This window comes from Sciurus vulgaris, assembly GCF_902686455.1.
Source record: "Sciurus vulgaris genome assembly, chromosome: 5".
NCBI classification, from domain to species: Eukaryota; Metazoa; Chordata; class Mammalia; order Rodentia; family Sciuridae; genus Sciurus; species Sciurus vulgaris.
Genome location: NC_136465.1, coordinates 101,617,126 through 101,627,970, shown reverse-complemented (window position 1 = coordinate 101,627,970; position 10,845 = coordinate 101,617,126). Strand labels below are relative to the sequence as shown.

Sequence of the window (10,845 nt, the reverse complement as noted above, 5' to 3'; positions counted from 1 at the left end):
TAATCTAAGGAAAGAAACGAGGGGAAGTGCTCAGAAAAAAGCAATGTATAAAATATTGTAAAATAATTTTAAAAAATATTTAGAAAGAAGACATATGCTCAATTATAGCCTAAAAATGGAAACAAAATAATTGAATGAAACATTTCCTTCAGAACATTTACATATTTGAAAAAACAAGACCTCCACTTTGCAGGATGAGGATGTAATGGTCATTTATATCCTTATAGCAATGGGACCATTGTAACCTGTGATTATTCAGGAACTGATTATCTGACTTGGGGGCTATCCACTCCCATTGCTTCTCTCCCCTTTTGCTTCCTGCCTTTTGGCTGCTTCTCTGATTATTACCATTTATTGAGTAGCAAGTATCCTGCAACTGGAATAATAAAGGATGAAATTCAAATGAACCTGTTGGCTACCTACTAGCATCTCAGCTAAAAGGAATAATGAGGGTAGAGGTAATTACACCTCTCTGCTAAATTGATTTCACTTTTCTATGCTATTGTCTCTTAATCACCATGGATGATTAACAGCTAGCTGTGTGTAACTGAGTAAAGATGTTTTTCACTATATAGTTGTACAGGCGTTCTATGAAGTCATAAATAGGGGCTTCAGTAATTGTGTGATTTTGGAGAGAACCAAAAACAGGAGTGCATAAGTAGAAATCCTGTCAAGTGTTAGATGAAGACCACTCATCAAATAGATACAATTATCAAAGTAAACTGGTGATTTGATGATTTTGTTATTAGCATTAGTAAAGAGTACATATGAATGTTTGTAAGGAAAATGTTTTGTCAAGGAGAAGTAATTTTTCTCTATTGCTATTTTATGCAAGACAACCAGCACTTGAAAAGTAAGATTGGGTATTTGTTGCTTGACTTCTTAAATGTTTGTCTTAATGGAATTCACTACCATGATGCATATAGAGAAGTTAAGTTTTTAAGATTAGGAAAATATGTCCTTGAAAGAATAGGTTAATGTTATAAAGTGTTGCCATTTGTTAAGTTTTTGTATTTTAGCCTTTTTATTATTTAATGTTTTGACTTTCCAAAAAAATGTATAAAAGTCTAATAGAAATTACACACATGATACATTTTTAAAAACTATAGTTCTCTGTCCTCTTCATCGTCATTTACCTACTTGAAACTTGACATTCCTCCACCTTTTTTCTGAGTCTTCAGGGTACAAGTTCACCATTCTTGCCTTTACCCTACAATGTTAATTGTTGGTGATGTAACATTTATTCCAGAGATCTGACAGCTTCCACATTTTGAAATTTCTTGAGTTTTGCAATGTCCTCTGCTTTCTCTCCTGTGCCATATCAAATCTTGTCATGTACTGATTGTCTTTGAAATCAATCATATGCCAGCTTTAAGATCTTATATCCTGAGATCTTCTTTCTAACCATATCCTCTGATCTCTAGATGCCAAGTGTCCTGCACGTATTTACATTCATTGTCACTGCCAGCTTCTAAAAATCATAATTATTATTTGAAAGGCTTAAAATTGAAAGTAAAAAAAATTATCCTTTAAGTCAACAAAATACTTGTTTACTTATTTATCAAAAAGGATGGAATTCCATTCCTCCAAAAAATGTTTACTAAAGGTTTGAGAGACATTATTCTTGAATTTGGCTTATCTAGATTTCACTTGACTTCACATAGAGTATCTAGATTTTTAATATTATTTTATTTTAACATTTTCTGGAGCTAATTAACACCTTTGTCTTTGTTTCATTTCCTTACTTCCCCTAAGCTATTTGGACAATGGAGTCTGTTACTAACTTATAGGGCCACAGCAAAAGAATAATGTAGGAGTTGTTAAGAAGTGAAGAACTTCAGGTCTTTTAGCAGATCTTGAATGAGAATCTGTAGTTTTGTAATATCCAAAGGAAGTTGTTTGCAAATCAAAATCTGATAAACATTTTTAATATTTATGCCACACTTTCATTTCATTAATAAGAAATTGACTATAGTGGTATCAAGTAAAAATGTGAATCCAGACTAGCATAATCTGAATTCTGTCTTCATCACATAGTTGCTCCATGACCCTTGGAAATTCAATCGTTTTGTGTCTCACTGTAATGCTCTTTAAAATGGATTAACAATCATGACTGGCATAAAGATTAAATTAGATAATGTATATAGTATACTGAACAGTTCCTGGCACTTAGCAAATACATCATAAATAATAACTATTATAATATTTATATTCTCTTTCTGAATGATTCAATTTCATATTCTCCCAAATTCCCTTAAGTTTCTTTATCCAAAAATAAAGTGCTTTTCCCTCAATTTACTGGGATAAAAAATATATATATATATTTTAAACCCAAGGGCACTTAACCACTGGGACATATCCCCAGTTCTTTTATTATTTTATTTAGGGACAGGGTCTTGCTGAGTTGTTTAGGGCCTTGCTAAATTACTGAGGCTGGATTTGAATTCTCAATCTTCCTGCCTCAGCCTCCTGAGCTACTGGGATTACAGGAATTCACCACCACACCTGGCTAAAAGAGACTTCCATAAATAAAGCTGGAAAAACTTAGTACTCACTTGGAAAAAAGATAAAATTAGAATCCTCCATACCTCACATCACACACAGGAATAAACTCCAAATAAATTGACAATTAAGTGTAAACAACTACATTGAATTGTACTCCTAGAGGACCGGGAGAAAATGAGTGAATTCCTGTGCAATATCAGTTTAGGAAAACAAAACAAAAAAACCTAACTATAAATCTCTAACAGATGTATAACCTGACTATAGCAATATTTTCAAAATTGCATTGAAAAAATTAATAAAAATGTAAAGACCCCAATACCACTGTTTAAAAAAAGTCAAAAGGCAACTGACATAGAAGGAGAAAATACTGCAACATATATTGCAGAAAAATTGCTAAAATTCCTAGTACATGAAGAGGTCTTAAAGAAGGAAAAGACTGAAACTTTGATAGAATAATGGGAAAAGGCATAAACACACAGTTATTAAAGTGTCAAAGACTGAAGTTCCAAAAAGAATGGAAAAGGCTAGAATGAAGTCTATTTAAGATAGAGGATGGATAGACAGTAGACAAAGAAGTAGTTTTGAAGTATGTACACATGTGTGGTCACCTTAAAACATGCCCCAAATTCCTGGATATTCTTCCCTTCAAAAAGCACCACTTAGTTTCTGTTCCCTTGAGAGTAGACTGTGACTTATTTCTAATGAGTAGAGATGGCAGAAGAGATGATAGATGACTTGTGATAATGGGACATAAACAGTATGTTGTGTCCCCTTTTCTTAGTCTCTTGGACACACCCTCTGAAGAAATTCTGCTGCCATGTTATGAAGACTTTCAAGCAGTACTGTAAGAGATCTAGATAAGAAACCCAGGTCTCTTGCCTACAGCCAGCAAAAAGCTGAGGCCTTTTGCCAATAGTCATGTGAGCAAACTACCCTGAAAACAAATCCTCTGGCTCCAGCTGAGCTTTCAGAAGCTGCAGTTCAAACTGATGCTTTGAATACAACTTGAGAAGAGTTGGAATCGAACGCACCTAGCTAAGCCTTTCCAGGATTTCTGATCCAGAGAAACTATGAGAAAATAAGTGTATTTTGTTTTAGCTGCTGAAGTGTTGGGTAAGAGTTATGCAGTAATAGATAACTAAAGCAAATATGCACTGGGAAAGGAGTGTTGCCATAACAAGCCTGAGCTACTGAAGTGGCTTTGAAGCTGAGCAACAGGCTGAAGGTAGAACTTGGACGAGAATGTTCCTGAAAACCTAAAAAGTATTGAAAAGACTGTGAGTAGAACCTGAATGTCTTTTGAGGAGGCTTCCAATGAAGGTTTAAAGGAAAGTGAGAGGAACATCCCTGGATGCAGGTGGGAAAGCAGTACTTGTTAAGTAGAGGTGAAAAAGCTCAGCACCTTTTCATCTGAGCTAATGTGGAAAGTAATGTGCTTCAGTGATCTAGCCCAGGATTCTTCTAGGAAGAGAGGTAAAGCTGTCCCTGGTTTCTTCTTGCCCCACAGAGTAAATTTTGAGAGGAGAGAAATAAGCTGAAGGAAGTCTTGTTAAGCAAAACAGGACGCAGCACTTGGTAGTTTTGGAAATTCCCAGTCTCTGTCACTGGCTAATGATATCTAATGTAGGAAATGACCTCAAGATCAAATCCAAACACAGTCAGGGATGTTTGGTCTAAAGATAAAGATAAATATTAAGACCTCAAAAAGAAACAAGTCAGTAACCTGGAAAATTGTAACAATAATTCTAAACAATAACTCACCTTAGAACCTTAAGGCAGTTGTCTCTCAGCTGTCTCAGTACAAGGTCAAGGTAGAGAAAGACTAATCTTCAAAAAACTTGAGGGTGTAATTCTTGTTTAATAAAGTAAATAATAAGATACATAAAAGATCCATATGTTTTTGAGAGAATTGTATTGGAAAGCCACCAGCTTGAACTGAAAAGGAATGGAGACAGGAGACAGAAAAGAATACACACACACACACACACACACACACACACACACACACACACACAACTCCACCCTTATGCAAGTGTGGTTTTAATTTCTGTGGTTTCGGTTACCTGTGTTAAACCACAGCCCTCAAATGAAAAATTCCTGTTTTAAATGATCTATCATTCTGAATCACTTGATGAAATTTTGTGTCATTCCATTGTGCCTTGCTTGAGATGTGAATTATGCCCCCCTTTTTTGAGCTGATTTTAGTAAACATGCTAGTGATGGTACTATGGCCTGCACAGATGAGCAGTAGAAGGCATTAGAGTCTGCAAAAGAATAAAAGATATGATGCTTGTATTTAAAACGGCTGACAAGTTGTGGCTATTCCAATAAATTGTATGCTTGATAGCAAGTAGAAAAAGTAAGGAAAACACTGTAGTAAGATTTCTTTAGGTTGTATTAAGTAGACCCATGTATGCCAAAGTGACTCCAACACAAGCAAAATGGGATAAAAGGTAAGGGAAACTCTGAATCTTTATTTCTTGACCTTGAGTGTTCCTAAATTCTAACAAACACTTAACTTCACGTCCAACTCAGGAGGACCCATGGATATTTCAGGAAGGTGTGGTCATTTTCTGCCCAGTACAGAGTTGGTTTTTGTGTTTTTATTATTTATTTATTTCATTTTTTAATTTGGTAATAAAGGAAAATGAATCAAATCTGAATTGTCAGTTTTTCCAATATTCAAACCCAGAGGAGCCCCGTGTCCTGCTCCACCTTAGAAAAGGTGGACTGAGAAGATGGCATCGTGGTTGATGGGCAGTGGAGAATTTCATGAGGCTTAAGAGTAGATATGACCAGACTGAAGAAGGGAGAGAGCCAGGGAAAGAGAAGCTAGTGGCCAGACTCTGAACTATAGTTTAAGATTCCAAAACTGATACTCACTGATACATCTCTAGGATTGGTCAACTAAGAAAGAATACTGTTACTTGGAACCCAGGGTAATGTACATGTTAGGCATATGCTTTACCACTGAGCTATGTCCTCAGGCCCAGTCAGCTGAAATAAAAGAGACATGAACAGCTATTACAACTCCCAAGGTCACAAAGCACAGAAACCAGAGTATTATGAATAAATTGACCACATGATCATTTATTTCTAATGATAGGACTTTGACGTTAAATTTTGTTTTTTACTGGAGCCAAATTGATCTTAAAACCTAACTAAACACTAATGTTTTCCCTTCATCTTATTTCCGCCACTTTATTTTCAGGAAAAAAGAGGAGAAAGTATTTCCTAGTCAAGCACAAAGATCCCTTATTATGATCCATGGAAATAATATAGCTTTCATTTATTCTTTCCTTCATACAGGACTCAGAATCTTCACTCCTCCATAAGAAGCTACCTTTCACTTGTTCTTTCTTCTTCTGTTATCAGGTAAATCCCTTTTACATTTGCCAGTACTCTACCTTACTAATTTCTCTCTCAAGAGGACATTTTCTAGATCAGATTAATGACTGCAATGTCTATACGGTCATTAATTATACTTTATTACCTCTTTTACTTTTATTTCAAATTAATGAGAATACTATTCTTAGTTAAATGAAGTAATATTTAAGTACTATTCTTTGAGTCACTTTATATCTGGTAATTGCACTCAAAATTTTAAAATGTATGGACTTATATTATTTTCTCATCATAGATCTATGTAAGACATACTTTTTCAAATTCTCTTTGGAGAGGCTGAAAGCAGGTTTGTCACTGATATTTTCTGTCCTTTTCATTGTGTTTGCCATCTCCCTTGCTGTCATTTCAGTTTTAATAATAGTGAACTACAGCACTGAAAGAAGTCAGGTCCACTATGCACAAATGTTTCGATTGCATTTCATTTTCATATGGATCACTTCCTGTCCATAAAGGAAATAAAAAAGCCTTTTTTTTTCAATAGCTAGATTAAATTCCCCCAACTAATTTGTGCCTTTGTTCTTTTTCATTATATAAATATATATGTGTATATACATACACACACACACACATCTACACATATTCTCCTTTCCTTTGAACTTTCTTGTTTGAGTCTCTCTGATTCAATAAACATTGACCACCTCCTTTCTGTCAAACACTTGTCAAGCACAGAGTATAAAGAGAAAGATAGCAAAGACCCTCCCTCAAAGAAGTCTTAGCTTATTGGGGAAGCCCAATAAGTAAACAAATATTTGCAATACATCTATAAACACGTGATTCTATTGTGTTTTTTATATAACGATATTATTTATCCCAAGAGAGTAAATCCTTCTAAAGCAGGAATTCTGCCTGTTCATTTTCTTTCTTAGAGTGTTTGGTTCAGTCTCTGGCCAATGGCAGATACTAATTGTTGAAGATCCACATGGCTCCTGCAATTCTAACCTTAATTAAATTGAACTCATTAATATTTTAACCACATTTTAACTTTCTAAACATGTTAATTTACCATAGAAGCATATCATTTCAATCATTATGATTATATCATACTCTGTAGGGTTAATACATTGGCTCAATTTCTTTAGCACATTTAGCCTGTGACCCTCTGCTTTCTACCCTACAACACAGATTACTTGTTCAGTACATGGGATTTCCTTTCACACAGGCCTCAAATTGCAGATCATTTTCAGATCAGATATCTGAGTCTACCCAAATCTTCTATCTTTGAGTCATAAGACCTTTAGTTGTATGACAGTTCCATTTATGGAAATACAATCAGTGCCTCTCTGCTTCCATTCTCTCCCTGCAATCTAATCTATTCAGAGCAGCAGTGAGACCTGTGTCTCCAATAACTGAGGTAGTTTTTGGTCTATAGTAGTTGAACAAAAGAATGAATTATAATGCAGCCTTTTCCATTTTCGGACAGTTCTAATTATTATTAAAGGTTATAAATTTTCAAAGAAAAGATTTTAAATAATATTAAGCTACCTTGATTATAATAGTAAAATCTTCACATGCTAAGACATGAAAATGTTATGAAAAGACATCAAATGGCTATTCAAGGGGAACTTTTTCCTGACTCTTGGGGGCATATATAACTTCATACCTATGTAAAGAAATTTTCTCTATGAGCAACATTGATTTTATTTTCTCCTTTTTTTCATTCTTCTCCTGAAGAGATAAGTGACTCACAGTGGTGCATTTGGCAAGAATGAGTAGGTGTGCGCGGCCTGTTTCCACCCTCCTCTCTCCTCTTCCGGTCTGTGCGTCTTCTAGGCACAGGCTGTTCACTGGTTTCCCTCTGTTGCTCCTTCAGGGGCAGGGGTTAGGACTGAGATGTTTCCAGATCACAGATATAATTAGCAGACCTGTTTGAGCATCATATGCAGCAATCTCCTCCACTCTGAACTTTATGTATATGAAATTGGCTTTTTATCCTTCATCATTATTTTGTCTCTCAAATTACTGACATTAGTGACAGCACTGGTGATTAAAAAAGGAATTCACTATTTCTTAGAAGTCTTTGGAGACTCCCAACAATAATAATAACCCACCTGATCCAAAATATTACTCATTCTTGTACATTAATGGTTAATATATGGACATTAATAACATATATATTACATATTTATATTCTCTTCCAGGAAAAAATACATATACACACATTTATATTTATATCACTTTTTAATATGCAAGTAGGCCCATAGGGTCATATTATCTATTCTGTTCCTCCTTGTAAAATATTCATTTTGCATTGACTATTATAGTTTGGGGAAGTTTCCAGAGAAGTGCACATAAACCTGCTTCATGATAATTTATTATGACCAAATAATATGTCATTTTGTATACTGACATCCAATTAATTTGCTCAATGGGTAAAACTCTCTCCTGTATTACTTATAAAACATTTTGAATACTCTCCATCTAAATCATGATCTGATATATTTTACGAGAGCAGCACAGACTGGGTTTTATAAATTTACCCATCCTAGCAACTAGAGGCAGGTTGTGCTACAGAATAATTTCCTATGCAACTTATTGTCCCCATCCTTTTGCAAGTGGCAGCTAATCTCCTCTGATTATCTCTTCCAGATACCTCCTTTAATCTCTCAAACCTTCTCTGAAACTGTAATAATGTCATCCCTAGAAAGATCCCTTTACCAACGTATTTTAATCCCACACTTAAAGGATGATCTCTTTAAGAGTAAGATTCAAATCTTATGCGTATTTGCATTTCTTATCACAAGGAGAATATAATTGGTATTACCTTACTTCAGAGAGAACTTCCAGCTTGCTTAACACATGGTATCCCCACCTCCTCTGTACTTTTAGGACATCTGTTAATATAAGAAGTTTTTAACTTGCCAAAATAATCAATGGGCCTAATGTACTTTATTAATCACAAGATCTATGAACATTTAAGAAAATCGTGCATACATCTTGGAGGCATGTATAACTTTATGCTTTGTATCCACAGTCTTATGAATAGGACTGTGTTTGAGAACCATGTTACCTATAGGGGTGTCTTCATGTAGTATTGAGACCAAATACTTAATAACTTCATTCTCAAGTCTGTATAGTCAGTAAAGTGATTTGAGTAAGTGAATTTGGAGAATTTTTTTTCTTTTTTAACAAAGGATATGACCAGATGCCACATGGCACACACCGCATAACCCCAGGAGTGTGAGACGGGAGGATCACAACTTCAAGGCCATCTTTAGCAATTTAGTGAAGTCCTTTCTCAAATAAAAAATTAAGAAATTAAAAAACAAAGGACTAGTGATGTAGCTCAGTGGTAAAGCACCGTTGGGTTCAATCCCCAGTACCCCTCCCAAAGTGAATAAAAATAATAGCAATAATGACAATAGCAAGACATTTTGCACGTGTTTTTATAATTGTACTTAATCTTCACACCCACCATATGTGAGAAGCATTATTAATTCTCTTTCACTGAAAAAAAAAAGTACATCTTAGAGATATTACAGCTACACTAGAAAGTGACACAATTAAGATTTGTAGCTAGGTTCATCTGACTTTCAAAATTCATATTATTTGGATGGGAGTATAGAACACTAATCAGGTTAAAAATGATTTTAAATTATTGTAAGAAGTGTTTAAGGAGTTCTGTCCAATTCTGTTTTCTGTTGCTATAACTAAATATTCAAGACAAGAAGATTTATAAAGAAAAAAAAAGTATTTCTTATAGTTCTCAAGGTTCAGAAGGCCAAGATTGTAGTGCCACATCTGGTGAGGACCTTCTTACTTGGTGAGGACTGGAGAATCCCCAGGTGGTGCAGGATATCACAAGGTGAGGACAAGCAGGCCTGCTAACTTGGGTCTCCCTTTCTCTTCATATAAAGAGGCTAATATGTGATCCTAGGGCCCCATCCTCATGACTTCATCTAATCCTAATTATCTAACAAAGACCACACACTTCCAAACACCAATAACATATAACTTTGGGGGATTAATTTTCTACCTGAACTTTGGAGTGGACAAACACCTAGACCATGCAAAGTTCTGTGTTTTAAAAAGGGACTCACATAAAGTTCCTAGAAATTATGTGTGATTACATTTGGGAGGCCTGGGCATGTTAGACAGCTTTTCACCTCTGTGACCAAAATACCTAACAAGGAAAACTTAGAGGAGGGAAAGTTTATTTTGGCTCATGGTTTCATTGGTTTAGTCCACGATTGACCAACTCCATTGCTCTGGGCCCAAGGTGAGGCATAAAGTCATGGAAGAAGGGTGTGGCAGAAGAAAGTTGCACAGGTCATGATAGGTAGGAAGCAAAGAGAGAGTGAGGTGCCAGGGATAAAATATAAACCCCAAGGTGTGCCCTCAGTGACCTACTTCCCCAGGCATGCCCTACTTGCCTAAAGTTACCACCCAGCTAATCCATTAGTCTATTTGAATTATTAATACATTAAATGGATCAATAAAATGGATTAATCAACTGATCAGGTTATAACTCTCATAATCTACATGTTCTTTCATTAACACATTAGCTTTGGGGAACACCTCATGTCCAAACCATAGTACTAGGAAAGGTACTTGATACAACTCAGAATTTTATAGGAATTACAGCTTCCTTTCTTTATGCTGAAACATTTTTACCAGCAAAATTTAAATGTTTTCTTATATTTTTCCCAGAGGAATTGCCAGTTAACAAATTTAAAAAACGATTTAAGAATTTGTACTGGGTACTGGGAATAAAATTCTGTATAAATAATCCCTATAAGAAATTTAAAAACACATTAGAAGGATAGAACTATATCCTTCTTAAAAGCTTAAAAGCTTGAAAATGATCTTTGTTTACAACTGAGGTGAGATATAAGAGCAGAAGAAGCTAAGGCTGTAAGAGTATTTCACAGAGGAGATGGGTTTTGAGTTGTACTTGGAGAGAGAAAGAAGCCAAGCCAAGCCATGTAGTAAGAATGG

The 10,845-nt window shown here is 35.2% G+C and overlaps 1 long non-coding RNA gene across 2 annotated transcripts in view; it reads left to right on the top strand.

Moving 5' to 3' along the window:
- The first annotated feature begins 3,720 nt into the window (after positions 1-3,720).
- Positions 3,721-10,845, top strand: part of LOC306660863 — a 66,043-nt gene continuing 58,918 nt past the window's right edge. Inside the window, exons 1-3 of one of the 2 annotated variants that reach the window (XR_013763773.1) lie at positions 3,721-3,862; positions 5,815-5,880; positions 9,611-9,712. This is a non-coding gene — a long non-coding RNA (uncharacterized lncRNA). The remainder of the gene's footprint in view (positions 3,863-5,814; positions 5,881-9,610; positions 9,713-10,845) is intronic. The other variant, XR_013763772.1, reaches the window with a different exon arrangement.